Source organism: Vidua chalybeata, chromosome 7 (assembly GCF_026979565.1).
Source record: "Vidua chalybeata isolate OUT-0048 chromosome 7, bVidCha1 merged haplotype, whole genome shotgun sequence".
Lineage (NCBI taxonomy): Eukaryota > Metazoa > Chordata > Aves > Passeriformes > Viduidae > Vidua > Vidua chalybeata.
In genome coordinates, this window is record NC_071536.1 from 24,575,752 (window position 1) to 24,597,589 (window position 21,838).

Consider the following 21,838-nt stretch of genomic DNA (forward strand, 5'->3'; position numbering starts at 1 on the left):
AACACAGGAAACAAAAAACATTAAAAAATACTTCCTGTATCTAGTCAGACTGAAACATAGCTAAAAGTTGTGAATAGAAGATCATGCCAGTACCAATCAGGACACCAATGTAGAAAAAATTAAAATATGGTGTTACTGGCCAGGAGAAATGGAAAGATGCAGGTAGGTGAAGAGGAGAAAAAAGGGGTTGGATAATGTGATCTTGTCTGCTGAGAGCCCAGAACAATCCCAAAAGGTCTTTCCTGAGCAGTGAGCATTGCGGGGGGTATTGCAGGGACAGGATTGCTGTCTTAGCTCGCTTGCCCTCTGCCGGATACCAGGAGCTCCTGGGTGAAGCAGCACAACCACAGAGTCTGACCAAAGTGTCAGCTTTTCACAGTCCAGTGCTGCCTTTCCGCAGGGCTGCATGCACTGGGAGTGCAAGGGGACTGGGCAGGAAAAGGCTGAAGAGAGAGCTAGAAACTGCAATGGATACAGAAAATTATGGAGGGCAGGCTAAAAAATTAAAAAAAATATTTAAAAATGAAATATCACAGAAGGATAACTCTTGCCACTTGTGTTTCTTTGAATTGCCCAATGTCTCAATGAAACAAGATTTTTCTAGCTCGGGTTCTCAAGATCTGTGCATCTGTCTCCCTGAAGGACATTACCACTGCTTTCTAGTGTTGCATCAATATGCCTAGAAGAGGTCGTCAGGAGGATACTGCCATGCTCCTGTCCAAGCAGGACTACCCTGCCCCATGGAGAGGAGATAGGGCACAGCTGGTGTTATAAAAAGATGTCCAGCTTTCAAATTCCTCCAGCCACGAAGCCAATACAGAAACAACCCCAGCCCAATGGCTTTTGTGGGCCAGCCTGACCTAGCAGAGCAAAACCACAAAAGATCTCCTAGGAAATAGCTTTTGCATCTCTTAATTTCATGGGACAGGTCAGGGCAGGTAGCTGCATGGAAGCCAGCCAGGATCCCTGTATATCCACACCACCAGCAGCCTGCACATGAGCTACCACAAGGTTTAAGTCACGGTCTGTGGGAAAACGTCAGCCTCTCCACACAAACTATTTACATCAAAAAATCAGCTGCAGAGGTTTGATAGCAAGCTCATCATGATCCACATGCCACTGAGATATTGCCTCCATCCTCCCAGGCAGGTAGAGTCTTAGGACAACTTGAAGATCCTCCACTGCTGAGAATTCACTGGAAAACCCACTCTGGTGTGGCAGAGATGGGATTCAACCATGTGGCTTCCTATACTCAACACTGCCACTTGTAAAATTACCACATTGCCCTCTATACCCACTTTTCTCCCACAAAAGCAAGTAGGTGCTTCCACTCCAGCATGACAGTAACCTCTCACATGAAGACAAGGGGTGTCACTTCATGAATGTTGACATTGTGCCAATAAACACAGTCATTACTCAAAGAAGGGCAAAAGCACAGTGAACAATATGAAGTGTTTGGTAAACCAGTTCACCACATTGGTCTGAACTGGGAAGAACTGTGAGAGATCAGCCTGCCAAATCCTCTGCTGAAGTCCCTTCCAAATTACCCGAGCCAGCCAGGAGAGCACTGGCTGAAAAGCTGATGGGATGGGGTGTTTGGAGGCAGCAGGACTTCCCTGTGTCTAGACTGACTTGGGGGCAGGGGAGGGATGTGCTCTGTGACTCACCCATGCACCTGGCAGCATGGCAGTGGCCTCCACTCTGCCCAGCAGCTGGGCTGGAGGAAGCTGTGTGTGTGATCCCAAGGAGAACCACTCTGGAGCTGGGCCTGTGTGCTGCGGTGCTCTGGCTGGGGACCAGGCAGTCTGGCTGCAACTCCATGGCTGGAGCACACAAACCTGTTCCATCACTGCTTCAGTCCATGTCCTGTTCTGAGCCTAACTCATGGGATCACAGGGGACATGACTCTTCTATCTGAGCTTGTCCCCAGAATGGGACTCTTCTGCTAGCCACATTATTCACACACCCACACATGTCCCACATAAGGTCTGGAGCTCGGCAGCCAAGATCCATGCTCACATGCTCTGGATCATCAGAGACACTGCTTCAAGACACCCAGAATCCTTTGGCAGGTCCCTTGAACATGAGCAGGTCAGAGCTTTGGGTGTCTGCTTTCAAACCCACTCTGGAACTGGCAGCATGGATGTCACAGCAAGCTTGTGGCTGCCACAGCCAAGTGTGAGCCCAGGGAGACTCACAGAGCTGTACTTCACACTGGGATAATAAAGCCACCGTCCCCTGGAATGACAGTGAACTGTCCCCAGAAGAGAACAGTTGTGCTGGTGTAACTGCACTGGGCACTCCAGTAAGCTCAGCTAAAGTCACTCACATGTCACATCACATCCCACCCCTGACCCACATAGTTCTGTGGGTATGAGTCTGTACCAGTGCTCTGGCCAGAAAAATTAGACATAACAAATATATTTTTAAAGAAAGGGGGAGGAACATTTTTTCAGGCCTAGGGGTAGAGGGTGTTGGCCTGAACTGCAGAAGAAAGTTCAAGGTTAAATCCTCCTGCATGCAAACCAGCTCCTCCAGCAATGCTTTGCAGCACTTCCAAGTATCAACCCCTATTCTCACATCATCCATACAACCATCTCTCTGCTTTAGGCACACTCTTACTTTTGAAAAATGTCAGGCTGTAAATCAGTTCTGCTCCTAGCTGGCAAAGTCCTCCAGGTAAGGGCAATGTCCAGATAATACCTGAAAACCATGTGACAAAAGCCAGGTGATGCTGCCAGGTGATGCAGGTGCATCAGTTCATGCTTCTCATTCAAGACCTAAATGGAAGGTTTTGCCCTCCTAGTTCTTGTTCTCACCTCTCTTCCAAAACTGGGACAGACAGGTGGACAAGCAGTTCATAGCTGAAAGACCCTGGACCATTCTCAAGGGACACCTGTCCAAAACCCCTTTCCCAACAAAGATTACCCAAAGCCTTCCTATATGTAGTAAATGTCCCTGCCAACCAAAGGGTTGCTTTGTAGGTTGACCTTCAGTCAGATGAGCTAAAACCAGACTGAAGTCCTGTCTTGGGCCTCAGTGCCAACAGGTGAAGTTTTATGAGCTGATTTTCTTGTTTTGTTTTGGGTTTTTTTAAGCATTTCATTCTTCTCATTGGAAGAGGCAAGTGGTTGACTGTAAGGAAGGAAGTGATGAAGGCCACCCCACTCACAACGTTTGTTGATTCTCACTCATCTCTCCCAGCCTCCGCCACAGCAGAAACTGGACAGGTTAGATTTGCAAAACAAAGTTATCGCTTAAAATATGATGACAACTCAGCCATTTGGTGAGAAGTATTTCCTGCAATGAAGCCTCTTCTTGTAGGTATGCTTCCTCCCCTGAAGATATGTCCTCATGTACTGCAGATTAATCTCTGTCCCTTGGACATGGTATTCCTTCATTTTTATTATAGCAAATTATTTCTAGGAAAAATACTGTATAAGGAAATTAACTGTGCTACAGATGTTAAAAAATGCATCTTGTATGGCTCAAAGCAATCAGCATGGTCATTTTTCTACTCTACCCATTTTCAATTCCTTGCCACACTTAAAAATGATTGAAGAAGTTGTATAATAGAGGTGCAACAATTTAGGCCATGAGGTCTTTACCTGTTCTTTAATTCAGTTAAATCCTCCACAGAATATTTTTCCAGTACCCATGACTTCAAAGTGCTCTTGTTCAATGCATCCTTTATAGTGTTCCTCACCACATAGGTGTCCCATGGACTTCATGAAGATTTTGGGGAGCACTTGGCAGCCCCTCTGCAGGGTTTCGCAGAGGCACACAGCTGGAGGGGCAGCTCTGGCCATCTCACAGGAAAAAGCCATCAGCACAGCAGCGTGCCAAAAACTCATGCTTCAGTTCCAAGTGAGAAAATCCCATAACAGAAACTGTGCCACAAACATCTGTGCTCTTGCCTTGGCCAGGTGAAATGGGCTTCTAATTGGCCTCTCCCTGAAAACAATCCAGGGACAGCAGTACTGAGGATTGTGCAGTATAGATGGAGCAGTGGTTGCATTCCTCAAAGTGCTCCCCCATCCAGGCAGTCCTGCTCCTATGTGTTCATCAGTTGGGCTTGCAATGGGCCACCTTCAGGCCTCCTGATCAGCCAGGGTCACCCTATCTCCACTGAGGTCTGTCAGCCCAGGTCTCTCTTTGGAGGAGATATGATGGGCTGAGCCATTTGTCCTCCAGGCTGCCCACAGAGACCCACCTGGGGCTGTGTGGAGCACAGGGAACAGATCCTTCCCGTGATGGCTCACCTTGTCCTGCAGACATAGATCTCCTTTTGCTGGGGCCTGGTGATTAGAGAACTGCTCCCAGTGCCAACTCCTTTGTTTCCTGGCTGTATGCTGGGACACGCTGGCTTCGTGTTCAGATTTTTCAAATATTTTGCATTGTGGTTTTCCATGCAGTGCTCAAGATATTTTGCAAAAGGCACCTTATAAATTGACTCAATAAATACACATAAAACATCATGTTTAATCCTTCCTTTCACATTCTTCTCTTCATTATTAAAATGTCCCAAACCTACTGACTCCTTCCCCACCCTGTGTTTAGGCCAGCCCAGTCCAACTTAAAATACTTTTGGCTTCCACAGGAAGACTGGAAAATTACTATTTTGTTTCAAGAAAGCTTGTTTTGGACTAAAATCAGGCCTTGTTAATGGTCAAAGCAAAGAATGGCTGTACGGACTCTCACATCAGGTGCACAAAATAATCACAGCCTTGGTGGTGTTTTCATGCCAAGGGACATGCCAAGGGACATGCCAGTGCCATACAGTAACACCTCCACTCAGCAGCCCTTCCTCATTGGGGCGCTCTGAATGGGAAACATACATACAAAAGAAAAAAATCTGAAGGATGGAGAGGCTAAATGACACATAGAAATAGGGTGAGCAGTGTGGATACAGCCTTGGGGGCCAGTCAGGGCCTGCCACACCTTTGGAAGCATCAAAAAGGTGCCTGACTGCAGTGCATGAGTCCTAAAAAGTGGGTTCAGCCACTCCAAAAAGCAGGTGGGATAGGCATTTGTTTGTTAATTGACTTTAGAGGAAGATCCATCAAACCTGCATTTGTTTCCTCATTTCTTGATATTTGCACTGTATCCAGCACCAGGGATGTTCAGTCATCCAGCTCCCTGCTTTCATCAGTCTCCAGGTCCCATTTTCTCCTTGCAGCCCAGCTCTACTCAGCACCAAGAGACCATGGTTCAAGCACCAAGGACCAAGATTCTCCATGCATTAAAAAAGGAATGGGCCAAGAAAACAAGAAGTGGTGAAGGTCAGATTGTGATGGTGGCACTTTATCCTGCACTGGCCTGTGCTCTGCACCTCTGAGGTTTTCTTCAGCTGCTGAGAGATGAGAGCTAAGTATCAGAAGAGCATTTTGTATATCATGGGTAGTACCTGAGCATTCAGGATTTCCCCTGTCACCAGGGGACAGAATCTCATCTGAAAACATGCAAATTAAGCTTTGCTATGTGCAGCACAGCCACAGGGCACAGTGGGAGACTCACACCACCCATAGAGGCAGGAGGGCACCCTCACCTGACAGGGCACAAGTCCCAGAGGATGATATCCATGCTCTTTAACAAAACTGCAAATAAGGTCTCATCAGGTCACAGGTCTCTCGGAACAGCTGAGAGACCACACTCGCCCAGATTTTGTCCTGGAGCCCTAACCCTGTGGTTTAACTTTCTTAAGAGATTTCTCTAAGGATCACAATGTTCTGGACAAAAGACCTTTGGGACCTCTTGGGTAAATGTGGGCATTTTTTGTATTCATTACCAGCCTCTGGCTGCATTAATACCTTAGCTATTTCATCACAGGCCTCTCATGCCTGTTAATATGTCTTTTGGACTCATTTCAGCCCACAAGCCTTCCAGTTCCACAGTTCTGCTGTACAGCCTTGCCCTTTTTCAGAAGAAGCTGAGCGCTGTGGTCTGGAGGTTAAGGCCCTGGAGACTTGTGTATGGGACAGCTGGCTTCCATGCCTGGCTTGCTGCAGCCTTTTACCCTTTCCATTCCTCTGAGCCCAGTGGAGGAATTGTGGTGGAAGCAGGAGTGGGAATTACCTGTGAGCACATCCATCTGCATCCAATGTTCTCACTTCTTCACGGATAACCCCAAAACATCATGGTAGCAGCGAGACCAGGCAGAATGCTGGCTCAGCCAGCCACATCCAATACTTGTAGAGTTTTAGTGCAAGACCTGAATGAGAGAGAGATCAGGCTGTTTTGTTTGATAAATGAAAGGACGGACTCATCTTTTGATACAACTCTATTTAAAGATGGCCACAACGACCAAAGATGGCCAAATGGAGCTTTGTCTTCAATGTCTAAAAGGGAAAGTCCTTTTCACAGTATTTTTCTGGACTTTTCTTTGCAGAAATATCTTGGTCCAGGGGTCAGGAAACGCCTCTGTGTAGAGCCAGAGATAGCAAACCCAAACCCATGCACTTAATGAAAACCAAGCCTTGAGGAGGGGGTATGATGATGACCTTCAGTGCCTTCTGTGGGAGGAAGGTGCACAGAGCAGCAAAGAACCTGCTCCTTGTCCAGTACAGTCCCTGCTCCATGAGCTCCTGGTGGTTTCCCTGCCCATCTTTGAGGACAGATGGAGATGATGCGTGGAGGGTTTGTTCCTCTTCAAGGCTTTTAACAGTGCTTTAATGAACAATTAGCAAAGCTGTTCAGGAAGAAAGGTTGTTAAAATGTTGCTTTTTGCTGCTAAAAATTGTCATTATCCTTGACCTCTTTTTAACATGTTTCTTAGGTTTAAGATGAAGAAATAAAAGCTACAAGGTTTACAGCAAAGGCCCATAAAATTGATTTAAAAGAAAATAACCTCAGAGTTGGGTTATTTGGTCATTTTCCCATGAAAAATCTATGAGAAAAGTCCTCAGAGAGAGAAGTACCCTGTTGAAATGCTTAGTTTCACAAAAAGGACTGGTTTTCATAATAGGAAAACAATTTATGTAAGAAAATAAGAAACATGTCTGATGAGAGAGTTCATATGGGTTTGGCTTAATAGGAGCTACTGGATCTGGTACTCTTATATTCTTACCCTGTCACACTCTTTCTGAAACTGTCAGTAAAGGATCTTGAATCCTATAACCAGGTAACTAAACAAGATTGACACGTCTTTGCTCTTTCCATTATAGGCATGGATGCATTGTTGTTCTTGAAGCCCTTCATTTGCAGTATTTAACAATTGCCCCATGCCTTCTGCTCATTAATTACATCAATGAAAGGAATGTATTTGATTTGATGTAGATTATATCCATCTATGCCAAAAAACAACATGAGTGACACTTTCTAACATGAACAATGTATTCAGCAATAAGAGAAATGTCACAGTCCTTTCCAGGATGACAATAAACTGATAGATCTTGGAGTTTTTAAAGCAGAGATAAGGTAAATTAATTCAGATTGTTCCTCCCAGTGCCAAGCCTGAAGCTGATGCCTTGCCAAATCTACTATAGAAGTGCAAATTGGTGAGGAAAAGCAATGAAAGATATGAACTTGTAACTTGTTTTCCTGTTGCTTCAGACAGTATTTCAAACCACCTACTCCAAAACAGCTCCCTCTGTGGCACACACATCCTACCCACAGGGAAATCCTTGAAGGAAGTCTTCCAGCATGGTCCACCCAAGCACTCCTTTTTTCTTCAGCTTCCACCAAGGGAACAAGTACAGGTCTCTCCTGAGAGTGAGCTGCAGGTGATGATTTCAAGGACCTTACCTATGAGTAGTAGCAGAAGGAGGGAGGAACTGGAAAGGATATGGAGGTGACTGGAGGCCCAGTGAAACCTCTCACAAGGCCAGAGGGGCAGACAAACTGACTTACTGCTATCCAAAATGTACAGCGCTCCTGCCCTCACTTTTCAGGAAAGGACCAGAGGTAGCACTAGGCAGACAATGTCTGGTTCAAAAGAACTATCTGACCATGCTTTTACCTATCAGCAAGCTCACAAGATACCCCTATCTGCTTGCCTTTCTTCCCATAAATGTTGTTGGGCAGGTCCAAGCAAATAGTTTCATAATGATGGCTCTGGAAACTTAATTCATTTTTGCCTAGAGGAGAAGCCATCCAGTTGAGCCAACAGAAGTTTCAGTGCAGCCAGGAATAGAGAAAGAGGAACCTGTCTTTTACCAGTGCCCTCTGCAGATGCATTTGTTGGGCTGAGTTTTGAAGCTGAGGCTGAAGTATATGGGAAAGAAAACGGCTGAGGACAAAAGATGGAGGGGGGGGAGAGATTCCTTATGAGATCTACTCTTACAGTCCTGAAAAATTCTAGCTCTGGAACTGTTCAAAAGACTGGATGGCCAGTGTCCCCTTCATCTTACCTGAGCCACTGCTCAGCCAGCTGCAGTGGACCACTTCAGATAACCAAGAGAATCAGTCCATTAAAAAGAAATGGTCATCTACATTTTGGTGAGGGACTCTGATTCAGCACCAGGCTCCTGAACAATGCAGCTTGCTGTCCAGGTATTTCTCTCCCTCTGTCTAAACCATAAGCTCAGAAACCAGCCAGAAGAGACTAGAACAATCACTCAGTCTGAACTCTTACACAAAACAGACCACAGAGCCCGACCCAGTAATTCCTGCATGAATACACAGCAGTTCTCTGGAGCCACTGGGAATACAGGGATGGGAACAATAGCTTTGAAAGAACAAATCAAACTTATAAAACAAAACAAAAAAAAAAAAGGGGGGGGGTGGGAGCAATAAAAGTCACGATGAGTCAAAGAGGTAATTATGTGTGATAGCAGGGTTTCTTTGGCTGGGGACCAGCAAGAGACACTGTCTGCATCCAGCCCCTGGGATGAGCATGACAGAGCAGTTTGTGCTGCCGAGAATTAAGTCTCCAGACAGGAGAAAGGCAGCCATCCGAGACTGGGCCAGGCCTAACTCAGACACGCACAAGTCATTAAGCTAATGTCTCTTAGCTAATTGCACACACAGAGACATATCCTGCAAGGAAAACAGCCTGAGAAACAGCCTCACGGAATGGGCATTAAACAAACGCATTAAGCAGGGGAACAGTAATCCTTCCTCAGTGCCAGCAGGGTGTGAGGCATTTCTCATCCACAGGACCACAGCCATTCAGTCATGCTCAGCCCACAGGAATCCCACAGAAGCAAGAAACTGCAAGAAGCTACAAGCCCCCCATCACTGCTTTGTGTACAAAGGCTCAGGGCAAAGAGGAAGAGATGTGACTGACGATATATGTGTGCTGTTAAACACACCTCCCTGGAAGGGACTGTGAGCCCCAGGTTTAGATTTAGTAATGAAATCATAAAATGTGAGCAGCAGAAGGAGCCCAAGACTTCTGGGTGTTTGCAGCTCTGCCTGTTTGCTCAGTGATTCAACACAGTATTACTGGGCTTCTCAGAAAAGGGCCATGAGTCATCCACACCATTGGTTCCTTCCCTCTCCAGAAAACCCCTAAACCAAGAGAGTGAGCATGGGAGAACAACAGTTTTCTGAATGGGACCAGTTGGCCTCCCAGATTCCCCTGTCTTTTCTCATGCTGATTATTTGTAAGCCTCAATATCCTCCAAGCAGAAGTGGAGGATGTGTAGCCTGATGTCCTCAGATGTCAGTGCTTGAGAGTTAAGAGCTGATGGTTTTTAAAGTCAAAAAGAGACATCAGAAGGACATTCTGCTTTCCCTCCTTCAAACACTGACAGCTCTCCTCAAGCCACTTATGACAAATGCTTACCTAATCTCCAACTTGGAACTTCCAGATGTAACATTACTATCACCTCACTTCATCACTGTGTGGCCATCCTCATTGCAGGGAAACTGTTCCTATCACAGAATTTTAGAATTTTATTGCTGGAAAGGACCTCTGGAAGTCTCTGCTCCAACCCCAACTCAAAGCAAGGCCAACCAGATCTACTTGGCCAGAAGATGTCCAACCAACACTTAACCTGTTGCTGGAGTTTCAGTCATCACTTCTTGTCAGGTCTGCAATGAATGCAGAGAACTGATGAGGCCATTTCACCTAACAGCAAAATATTTTGTGTATTTAAAAACAAATGTTTTCAAAAAGGCTTTCCTTCTTCAGATCCTTTAGCCTTTCCTCATAGGTCATGTTTTTGAGACTGATGATATTTTATGCCTGCTTCTCACAGACAATTGCCAGTCTCCAGCCACACAGATCCTGGAGCTGCCAACCTCATAAAGACTGCTGTGACTGTAGATGGGAAGAGTCAGATGCCTCCATGGCTTCCTCCATGGAGAGGAGAAAACAGAAGGCTGGCAAAGCAGAAACAGCTCATCAGATGCTCTGAACACCCTTGGCTCGTCCCTTGGCTCCCTTCTTCTCACATCTCTGACAACCTCAAGCAAGAAGATGTATGAAAATTCCATGTGCTCAGTTCAGCTGTTGTACTTCTTGCTGTGCCAACGTTCCATGCTCCAGCTCTTCCCCCGGGGCTAACATCATAAAAGAGTGGAAAACCTTACTCATGAAACCATACTGTTACCTAACTGTACCATCCTAAACCCCTCCCCCACACCCAGAGGAAAGCCCTTTTGTGTCATGAGCAGGCTGAACACAGACCAACTGCTGACCAGCAAACTGGGAGGAGAGACACTCCTGGCAAGATGTGTTCCTCAGGATCCAGAAAAACTAGGACCAGGTTTCCCTTGGCTATAAGCCCACTCTTGGGTATCCCCTACTCTGCAAATTCCTTTGTAGCATCACCCCCATCCTCTTCCCAGTCCTGCCTGGGAGGTGTGCTTCACCATCCCTCCTTGCCTGTTCCTATCCCAAACAAGAGCACTTGTTACCTTCCTGACCATGAGAAAAACCTTCACTCGACTTCTCTTCAACCTGCCCTAGTCCTGTGTACTCCCCACATCCTCCCACTCCCCAAACACGTGCATTTTAGAACCAAGAAATTCCTCTCAAACAGGAGGTGCTTGAGGACAAGAGGACTTTGAAAAGAAAGGGCCTTGCCATGTTAACTAGAGGTGCCTGCCAGCCAACAGCCCAGCCCCTGAACACACAAGGAATTTTGACCTCACATAGTGAAATTTCCTAGAACTTTAAACCTTTGTTGTTGTTGTTGTGTCATTGTTGTCCTCTCTCTGGCTCTCTCTTGCTTTTCAATTTTCCACTTGGCAACCACGTTGAAATGATGCAAGGGAGCAACCGCTGCTTAACTGCAAATTATTAATTAGCTGCCAAGGAGTCTGTGCATGACTGCACGCAGGGCAAGGGGGGCTCTGTCCTACATTACAAAATCAACGGACTGGCTTGGCACTGCTTTTCTGCTCAGAGATATAATTTAGTGGTGAGTCTCCATTTGTTCCAGAGCTGATTCCTAAAAGAGAAGGCACTTGCACGGTCTGCTGAGAGGGAGAGGGGGAGAATAAAACCAAAACATCACCCCGCCCTTGGTGACCAAGAACTGATCCTTTAGCTGTTGAAACTCTTTCTGAAGAGCCTCAGTTGCTGTTAGAACAAATACTAATTGTTCTCAGCTAGGGGCTGGCTATATATAGCCTGAACAGGCCATTCTGCTGTGAAATATCAATCTGATAAAACTGGGAACGACTTCAGGTGCTCAGGGCTACTCAGGTCTCTAAGTTTTCCTAAGACTTATTGCCACCCCAATAGGAGCAGACACCTCTCTGCTGAGACAGCATGTCTGGCCACATGTGCCCTCCTGAACTGCTGCAACACAACTGAGAGTAGGTTTGCACAAGCCGTGGCTGAAGGCACTGAGCTTTTCAGTGCTGTATGTACACTTTGCCCTAGAAATGTCTCTGCTCACAGAACCTCATAGTTTAAATACTGAATACCAACAAACATCCCAGGGGGATCTGTTCCAATGGGTAATTGCCCTTATTGTTAAAAATTAACAACAAAACAATAATCGTAGACAGCTGGGCCTTTCATGACTTTTATAGCAACATTCCCACAGCTCCACAAGAGACATTGTTTGGGATTCACAAATAAATTTTCACCCCAAATCAGGATAAATCTTTAGTTGACTGTTTCAAATACCTTCCCAAGAGGGAATGGTCACTTCCCATGTGGCTCACCATGGCATATCTTCCTGACATGCACATCTCTGGAAGCAGGGCTGGGGGGCTTCAATGCTTGTAGGAGCCAATCTCCAGAGAAGTCTTGTACACCCGGAGTTGCTGCATCCCTCATTTTCTTTATGTTTTAACTCACAGCATTTCCTGGTCTTGACATTGACAGAGACTTGTGAGCCTTTTGTCACCCCTTCCTTCCAAAAGATCATCTGGTGGCAGATGGCCCAAGGCAAAGGGAGGCTCAAGGGGAAGTGTAAGCATACAAAAAGCTGCAGCCAGTTCATCTTCAAGGAGGTGGGCAGGGGTGACCAGGAGATGGACTTAAACTGAGTAGAGCAACAACCCCAGCTCCTGCATGCCAGGCTGATACCTAGGAGAAGAGCGATGGGAAGGGTGGAAGGAGATTGATCAGCTGTGATGATCTGCATCCTACAAAGCCAAAAAGGCATCCTTGGCTTGGAATGCTCCGAGTGCCAAACCTGAAGTGGTCTTGAGACTGTTATTTGAAGGCAGACTTCAGCTGCACCCTGCCTGTCTCAGGCTTGGGTGTCTCTTTCTTCTACCACTCATAACAATATGTACTTCTGTATGCCAGGAAGTGCTAACCAAGACTGAGTGTGCAGGCTTGCAAAAGGCAAGCAAAGCCTCCTGCAGCTCCCTGAGATGCTGTGGCTGATGTCTGACACTAAAACACAGCAGGATGATATAAACCATCATAGACCCTGTCAGGATCAGGAGGAACAGCCAGTGCTCAATTCCTGCCCTGAGCATCAGAAACTTGGTAGTCCAGACCAAGAAACATCCCTGGGGAATCTGCTCCGCTGATTAATCAACATCACACTTAAAAATTAATAACAAAATAATAATAGTAGGCATCTGTGCTTTTCCTGCCTTTTATAGTAACTTTCCCACAGCACAATGAAGGACATTGTTTTGGGTTCACAAACAGCTTTTGGGACATTTACACATCTTTATCTCTTTTTCCATGGCTTACCTCTCACCTGCTGGACCAGCCTGCAATAAATCTACTGGTAGAAAGTACCAGTATTCTACCGTGTACTGGTAGAAAAGTACACGGGTTTGCCTGGCAAGGTTTTGCTGGCAGGGGTGGCTTCTGTGATAAGCTGCCAGAAGCTTCCCCTGTGTCCAACAGAGCCAATGTCAGCTGGTTCCGAGATGGACCCAGGGCTGGCCAAGGCTGAGCCCATCCACAGTGGTGGCAGCACCTCTGGGATAACAGATTTAAGAAGGGAAAGAAAAGAAGTTACTGCACAACAGCAGTTGCTGCCAGAGAGAGGAATGAGAACATGTGAGAGGAACAGACACCCAGGTCAGTGAAGAAGGAGGGGCAGGAGGTGCTCCAGGTGATGGAGCTGAGATTCCCCTGCAGCCCATGGGGAAGACCATGGTGAGGCAGTGGTGCCCCTGAGGCCATGGAGGAGGGAGAGAAAATCAGGAGTAAAGTTGTGCCTGGGAAAGAAGTGAGGAGTGGGAGGAAGGTGTTTTAAGAGTTTGGTTTTCATTTTCTCATTACCCCATATTGATTTGATTGGCAATAAATTAAATTAATTTCCCCAAGTTGAGTCAAGCAGCTTTGGTGGGCACCTGGCAGACAGCCAGAGTTGCACCACCACACAGACACATGCAGCAAGCTTGGTCCTAGCTTGGGTGAAGATTAGCATTCCTTCACATTCTGGGATATGGAAAGAATTGTTCAAACCAGGCTCATAGGAACCTTTTAGACGTCGCACTCAGAGTTATGTAAAATATTTTTCCTGCTTTGGTAGCTGGCAAACTTTATTTTATAAGACAAATGGAATTTATTAATGCAAAATATTTATCAAGTCTTTTTACTTTTTTTCCCCAAGGGAGTAGAGAGGTTGACCAGGAGTCTTTCATCTTTGTTGGCTTCTGAATGTTAAAAATGCAGCTGATTTAAAGCAAAACCACAAGTCAGAGTCTGTCTCATTTCTATGCAACCCCTTTTTCTGCAAGTGATGGCAAGTTTTCCCTTTGACAAAGGTACCACCGTCCTGCTGTGACGGCAGGGAATGCTCCTGAAATGTATTCTCAAAGGCTTGGGTGATCTCCATGCTCCAGATGAACAGAGGTAACAGGCAGTGTGCAGGATCCTCTGTGCTCAGCTTGCCCCAGTGGGCAAAACAAGAAGATATTCCATGCCTTAAGGGCCCCACAACACGGAGAAGGGTCCATGTAAGGTGAGAGCACACCAAAGAAGGAAGGGAAGCAGTGGGAAAGGGCAGGACAGTACATTGACCAAACGAAGTAGCCTGATTACCATTACAATCACTCTCTACCCTTTGAGAGCAAAGAAGTAACACAACCAGCAGCTCTGCCACTATTTCTTATGCCTCGGATTCTCCAAGTGAGCAATGTGAAATGACTTATCAGTGATTAAGGTATATATTGTAAAACCATCACCATCTTCACCTGCTATGCACTGGTGCAGTAGTAATAGTCCAAATCAAAGTAATGGCCAGGCTGCTGATGGGCTCAGATAACAAGCCTGGTTTTAGGGCTGTGAATCTTTCATATCTGTTTGATTGTTTACGATCTTCTGTCTTTTCCTTGGACTGTTTTGTTCTTTGTTTTGACAGGTACCAGCAGAGTCTTCACGTGAGGTCTCCAAGGAGCACCACAGCATACACAGCATTTCTGTCAGAGGTGGATCTACTTTGGAACAAGCATCTCTTGCTTGCTACAGGAACTTGCATTTCTTTGTTTCATATTCCTCATGCAAAAAGAAAAATACATCTTCAGCTAAGGTTAAAAATTAATTGTTTAATGCCTAGATTATTTATTTGTTCCTCTTCTTTCCTTGCATGACTTGGGTCTAGTTTTCATTTAAGGATTTTTTTAATGTTCCCTTTACAGATTTGTCTTTTAATCTCAAATCTAATCCATCATAGTAATAGTGGGGACAGTTTCAAATGCAACTGCTTGAATGGAAACAGACATGACTGATAGAACCCAAAGTCTTATCTTCAAGCAATCAACTTGCCCTCACAGCTGGGATATTAGAGACAATCCTTTGTTGCAGCAGAACTTCTTCCTTCAAAGGTGAAGCCCAGTAGTGAGTGGCAACTTGGAAGAAGTATATTCAGTGAAAAAGGCAAGTGCCCTCTTAGTCCATCACTTAGCATCAAGTATATTTACTTGAAGGAATCAGGTCTCTCTCCACACTTGCAGAGAGCTGAAGCTGTTCCAGAATTGCCTGAAGGGCAGAGCAAATCTGTGACTTGCAGGACATTTGTCTCAGGGTGGGGAAGGACTGCAAAATAAAATGTTCTCCTTGCAATGGAAGGTTTAATCAAAGAAATGGAGAAGGGTCACAGAGCAAATTCCTGAAACTAGACTCATGAGTTATAAATAAATATTCCTCAGTGTGAACAGAGGTCCCTTCAATAACACCCACTGCTCATTCCAGGCTGCAGTGTGATGCACTCAGGCTCTCTGGCCCCACAACTCAATTCTTCTGCAGCACCTTCCCTGCATCCCACACTGAGCTCCTTCCATGAAGAGGAGGTAAGACTGAGCACAGGGAGGGAAATCCACCATCCCAACCCGAACACAAAGGCTTGCTCCCAAGATGTGTCCATCAGATGATTGAAGGCCAGGAGAGCGAGTCAGGGGCAAAGCTCTCCAAATTCTTATGCAAGATTGTCTGCAGTGAAGCCAAAGGGAGGTGTGTAACCTCATACTGATGAATGCCGACGTCCTGGGATAAGGTTTCCTTTAGGGAGACATTGAGGTTTTCAGGGGTGCTGCACTGGCTTCTCACTGCTTTCTTTGCTTTGTAAATTCCAGATGCCAGAGCAGCGCTGCTCTTTGCCTGGGGCAGAGGGAGAGGAACAGCCCAGTCTGAAGCTCTAATCTATGGGTCCTGCCCGGCTGCAGGCACCATCTCCAGGGCTGCTTCTGCACCCGGGTAAGCACTGGGGAGGAAACAAAAGGGGAGCATGACAGCCTCATTCACTTGCTAATAGGCTACTGGAAGAAAGACATCAAATCTACAATTACCATGCAAGGACACAGTCCAGCTTGCTAAGAACAGAGGAAAAGCAAGAATGGCAAAGGAGAGGAAATGGATTAGGTTTTCCACAAGCACCCTAAAATCCACGCTTCCTACTCAACTGGAGCCCCGGGAGGTTGAGCAGGGCTGTGACACCAAACTGTTGAACACGAAACAAGCACTTCTTTTTGGCTCTGGTTAGAAAAATCCTTTCTTGCAGAGCTGCCATAGTTCATGTGCTTAGAGCAACAGTGTACAAAAAGAAGGGTTGGGGTTTTTTGGGAAGGAAGGTGGAAAAAAAAAGAGCACAAACCCTGCACTGGGAAAGCCACACCGATGAGCTTGTTAACATTTGAAGAGACTGCTTGGCATAATTCCTTACACAGATTCCTGCCAAGAATTTGCAAGAGGAAAGTATATTTAGCAATCCAAGGCATGCCAAAGCCTTGACAAGAGAAAAAAAAAACACGTTTTTGAATATGTGGAATAGCAATTAGACATTTTCTAAGCAGCCATTTTCAAAATGCATCCAGGCATTTAATAAGGGCACCTGAGGCATATCCACAACTCTGCCACACTCCATGGCTCAAAAGACATCCGCTGAGATCAAATACTCGGAGGAAGGATGTGTTACCGATGGCAACTGCCCACTTCCAGAGCACTGGGGCCAGTTTCAAGCAGGCATCTCAAGCCGTTGGAAATACACAACCTCATGCCACTGCAAATAATTTTGTAGCATCCTTCAAGGAGCCATTTCTCCAAGGAAAGCTGGGAGCCCCTCTGCATAGCTGGGTAGCAGAGAGATGTTACCCATCCGCTTCATTCACAGGAGCTGGGCCAGCTCTGTGATGCAATTTTTCCCCAAGTGGAGCTGCTGAAAATCCAGGTAGGATGAGCAGCAGGTGGAAGCTAGGATAATACATAAAATCAGATGGTGACTTGCAGCTGGTTAAAGTGGTGCTCACATCATTCTCTAAATCTGGCTGCTTCTCTTGTTATCCAGTGTTTGGAGCTGCATGCAAAGCCAGCAATAAACTTCATCACTAAATCTCCTTTCTTTATAGGAAGAGACCTAGAAGATAGTCCCAAGACAGGGTTAGTCTGCACGGGGAAGGTCACTCACCTGCATCAGTCACTCTTGCTTCTGAAGTGCCATCTCCTTGCGATGCAGCATGGAGGAAGGAGCTTAGGAAGGCCATGAGCAACTCTTGGTTGTTCTCAAGGAGGAAAGCAGTTGACCGTACAAGAGCAAAACATTTAATGGTTATGAAAGTTAGAAATCACACTGGAATATGCTCCTTAAAACATGGTGCCCATTGCTTATAACTGCCAGGCTGTGTTACAGTCAAATTCCTAAGACACCAAGCCAAAAGGGAGCACCTGCAGACAGGCTGAGTTCACACTACCTTTAAGTCAGGACATGCAGAAAGGGCAACCAACATTTGTGGCTGAGGTTTCTTATTTCTATAAGCCCCAAACCTCCAGTCTTTAATATGTGGCACAACACCAGGGTGCCCCCAAGGCCATCATGATGCCCTACAGACCAAACGGGGTGTTGGTGACCAGGAGGGGGCAGGAAGCACAAAGAGGGTAAAGCCAAAGCAATTATTTTGTTTTGGAAACAAAGAAATACTTAACAGAAATCAGAATGAGGAAAGCTGCCCTGAGCTTGTTCAGTTTTTTATTTTCAAGCTCCTCTGGGCTCTTGGAACACCTTTTGGTACTTGAAATGCTGTGCTGATTACAGCTACCCCTTAGGTTATATCCTTGATCCTTAAAGAAAAATCTCATGTGACTGACAGATTGCTCTGAGAAAGAGGACCCCTTCTCACCTGCTCTTCAAAAGCAAGCAAGATAAACTAATCTGCACAGCCACATCTACAGAACATTCAATCAGATTTAAAGTCTCAGTTTCTATCAAACCCTTCTCCAATTCCCAGAGCCATTGTAAACCAGATGGGTCTGGCATTGCCATAAGCTCACACCCTCCAGGACAGGTATTCGCTCTCTGCTTCTACAGAGAAGTTTCTTCAACTCTATCCAAGTTCCGGACCAAGGCTTAACAGCAAATATACTGAAAGCAGTAAGCAATATTGTTTAGAATTCCTGTTTTCGCCCTAGATTCCCAGAGGAAACAACAAATTTGGAGGATCACCTGGCTGAATAACATAGTTGTCAATACAAATTTCTCCTAGTATATACATGGCATTTGGACTGAGCACTGACACAAATTCAGCTTTGCTAGAGGTGACAAATGACTGCAAAATCCTCATGTCCAACCTGCCCATTCCTGTTTTAACCTCCTGATGTCTTTTGTCACAGACAATCGAAAAGACTGCCATGGTCTGTTTTGGGGGGGGGAAGCATGAACCGCGGAGCTGAGCAGCTGTAGCAGGAGCCCAGGTGCGCAGAGGCGCTGCCGGCTGGGAGGGAAGCCGAGGGGATGCAGCGGCCCCGCAGCGCCGCGCAGCAGAGCGGCAGTGGCGCCCGCTGGCCGCTCGCAGCATTGCCGGCGCATCCTTCCTCCTCCCCGCCCAGAGTCCTCCGAGGGACTGGCAGCCTCGAAGATTCACCCACACAAAATGCCTCTGCCGAGGAGCACGCCGGGGTACCACGGCACAAGAAGCCCAGGGGATCTGCGGGCACAGCCCATCCCACAGGGCTGCAGGTAGGACCACACAACCCAGGTCAAAAAGATCATCTCACATCCTTATCTTCTCTTTGTATTTCTACCCTGCCCAGGTGCAACCCACTGCAAATATAAATCCAAAAGGTAATTAATAACCTCCTCAGCAGGAATAGAAGTCATCTCAGATAAGATACCTGAGCCATCCTGGGATATGAACACAGTGAAACATATCTTCTGCACCTGTTAATGAATAGCCATTCATACTTCAGAGCAGTTGAGAAAGCTTCATCAGAAACCTGTACTTCAATTACGACCTCTGCATTAATGAAGAAAGCACAGACGTGTGCAGAGTCATGCCTCACCACATGGAAATGTGACCAAAGCACACTGAATCAAGAATAAAAAGCAATATGCAGAACCACACTGTCCTGCCTGTGAGAGGAAGCAACATTCCTACAGGGCAGGGGCTGATCTCTCTGGTGAACAGTAAATAGGACCCAAAGGAATTAAGCAATTAAGCAAAGCAATTAAGCAAAGCAATTAAGTTCTGTCAGGGGAGGTTTAAGCTGGATATTAGGAAAGGGGTCTTCACCCAGAGAGTGGTTGGGCACTGCAACTGGCTTCCCAGGGAAGTGGTTACACCACTAAGCCAGTTGGGATATGAGGATATGCAGGTTGATATGAATAACACCAGATACCTCAATACATTAATTGACTTCGGTAAGGGAAATTTGAAGCACCAAATTAAAAAGAAAAACTAAGAGTTTGGAAAACAAGTTCAGGGTTACTGAAGTCAAACTCGTGAGCCACAGACTTTTTGCAACTTGGGAAAAAGTTCCTACTTAGGTCCAGCTTTGAATTAATCTTTTGAAGATGTCAGGCTCATTAATGAATTATTATTGCTGTGGCTTATCACTACTTATCACTTATCATTTACATGTAATCATGTAAAGCTTAATTTGGAATAAAAATAAGCAACCCCTCTGCTACTTCCTTGCTATTTTTTCTCCAGCAGAAAAATTTGTTTATAAATTTTGTTAATAACCAAAGTTGTTAACAATACTTTTGTTTTCTGACCTGTATTGTTTAGGGATGGGAGAGGCAGTCTTCAAAAAACCCCCAGATAAAACCAAACTGAAACTCACAAATCAGACCATAAAAGATGTTCCAGCATCTTGGCAGTTTAAATGTATTATTTGGAGGCAATAATTAACTCAAAAAGCAGCTTTTTCACCAAGATTGAATGTCCAAAGGATTGGCTCAACATGAAAATTTATTATTGTAAATAATAAATCAGTGTGGATTAGGTGACTCAAACATCTGGACACAAGAGCCTGCTACCAGACCAAGAGGGAGTGAGCCACCGGTAGCAAAGCATTCAGGTGGACCAACTCCGAGATCTGTACACAACAGAACACACCACAGGCTGTAGTGCAGTTATCTGTGGGTGGTGATGAAGAATTAGCAGAACCAGCCAGCAGAAGAGCACGAGTTGCTTTTACCATTCCAGCCAAGATGCTCTTTTTCTCTCCAACTTGCAGCACATGGCCCAGTCCCTTGAGGAAATTGGAAAAGGCAGAGAGATGTGTTCTCTCTTCCCCCTTACATCTGCCCATTCCTCCACTCATGGAGCTCTACGCTATTCCTCAGGCACAGATAAGGACATACCAATATGAGCCAAGCTTCTTCAAGTTATTTAAGCTTTCCTCAGATTCACCTCAGCACATTCAAGCAACAAAATGTGCAATTAACTAGAAAGGAAAGTGTTTTTTAATGGCTTCACCAGTAACCAGGGCCACTCAAACTACTGGATAGCACTACTAGTGTCTCCATAGTTACACCTATAAATACAGAACTTTTGTTTAGCAACAAACTGTTCTTGAGCCAGATGAGGGAGAAGTGCATTAAGAAACAGATCCTGTGAGGTGGGACAATGTTTATCATGCAAATGCCCTCCCTTACACAACTGGCTGAGACGTAAAACTCCTTCTCCCTTTCCCACCTCCCCTGGAAGGTACTGGGACTTTTGTAGGCATGACAGCATTCATCCCAGGCTCAGTTATGATTATGTGAGACAGCTGTCATGGCTTGGTCATAAAACATCAAAGACCCCTGAAACACCCCCATACCCAGTTTGGGCCTGGACTGCACATGATCCACAATGTTACATCAAACAGTGAAAACCCCACCCCCTTCAGGGGAGGAACCTGGGTATTCCCACCACACCTGAAAATGCTAACCCAGTGAACTTTTGTTTCAGGGGCTCCCCCACCTCCCACAGATCAAGACTGTGACCATCACCTCGACTAAGGGACACTGAAGTCACCCACAATCAAGTCTTGTCACTGGATCCGTGTTTTCATCTTTTCCTATTTTTTTCCCTTTCCTATACTTTTTTATCACTATTTGCTTATGTATGTATTTTTTATACTTTTGTTATTTCTATAGCTAACCAAAACAGCTACACACTTCCATGCCACTGCAACCAAATTATTCTAAAACATATTTACCATCCCAATCCTACAGCCCATGGACGACTCCATGCTGAAGCAGGGCTACATCCAAAGGAGGCTGTGACACTGTAGGAAGCCTACAGTGGAGCAGGCCCGTGGCAGGACCTGGGCCCTCAGAGAGGAGCCCAGGAGCCCATGCTGGAGCAGGTTTGCTAGCAGGACTTGTGACACCATGAGGGACCCATCCTGGAGCAGAGGAACTGAGAGGAGCCCTCCCCTTGAGGAAGATGAAGCAGCAGAGTCAGCATGTGATGGACTCAGTCCCCATCCCTCATGCCCCTGTGCAGCTGCTGGGGAGGGCAACAAAATCAAGAGTAAAGCTGAGCTTGGGAAGAAGGGAGGGGTGATTGGAATTAACATTTGGTTTTATTTCTCATTATCCTACTTTGATACAACTGGTCATAAATTACATTGGTTTCGCCAAGTCAGATCTGTTTTGCCCATGACAGTAGCTGCCCTTATCTCAACCCACAGACCTTTTATTCTATTTTCTCTCCCTTGTCCAGTAGAGGAAGGCAGTGATGGGGGAGTTTTGGGGGGCACCTGGCACTCACCATACATAACAGACAGGATTTTCTGCAGAAAAGACAAAAATTATTCCAC

The 21,838-nt window shown here is 45.8% G+C and overlaps 2 long non-coding RNA genes across 3 annotated transcripts; one reads left to right on the forward strand and one right to left on the reverse strand.

The window, feature by feature from the left end:
• Window positions 1-3,636: 3,636 nt before the first annotated feature.
• LOC128790747 (uncharacterized) lies at window positions 3,637-10,457 on the reverse strand. Of its 2 annotated transcripts, none has more exons than XR_008431845.1 (5): window positions 9,939-10,457; window positions 9,728-9,816; window positions 6,076-6,211; window positions 4,263-5,350; window positions 3,637-3,954 (listed from the first exon to the last, which is right to left on the reverse strand). It is a non-coding gene; the product is annotated as an uncharacterized LOC128790747 (long non-coding RNA). The 2 variants fall into 2 exon arrangements; XR_008431846.1 differs by having other exon boundaries at window positions 4,263-5,353.
• A 44-nt stretch (window positions 10,458-10,501) lies between these two features.
• LOC128790746 (uncharacterized) lies at window positions 10,502-11,070 on the forward strand. The gene is made up of 2 exons (XR_008431844.1): window positions 10,502-10,652; window positions 10,929-11,070. It is a non-coding gene; the product is annotated as an uncharacterized LOC128790746 (long non-coding RNA).
• Window positions 11,071-21,838: the final 10,768 nt, after the last annotated feature.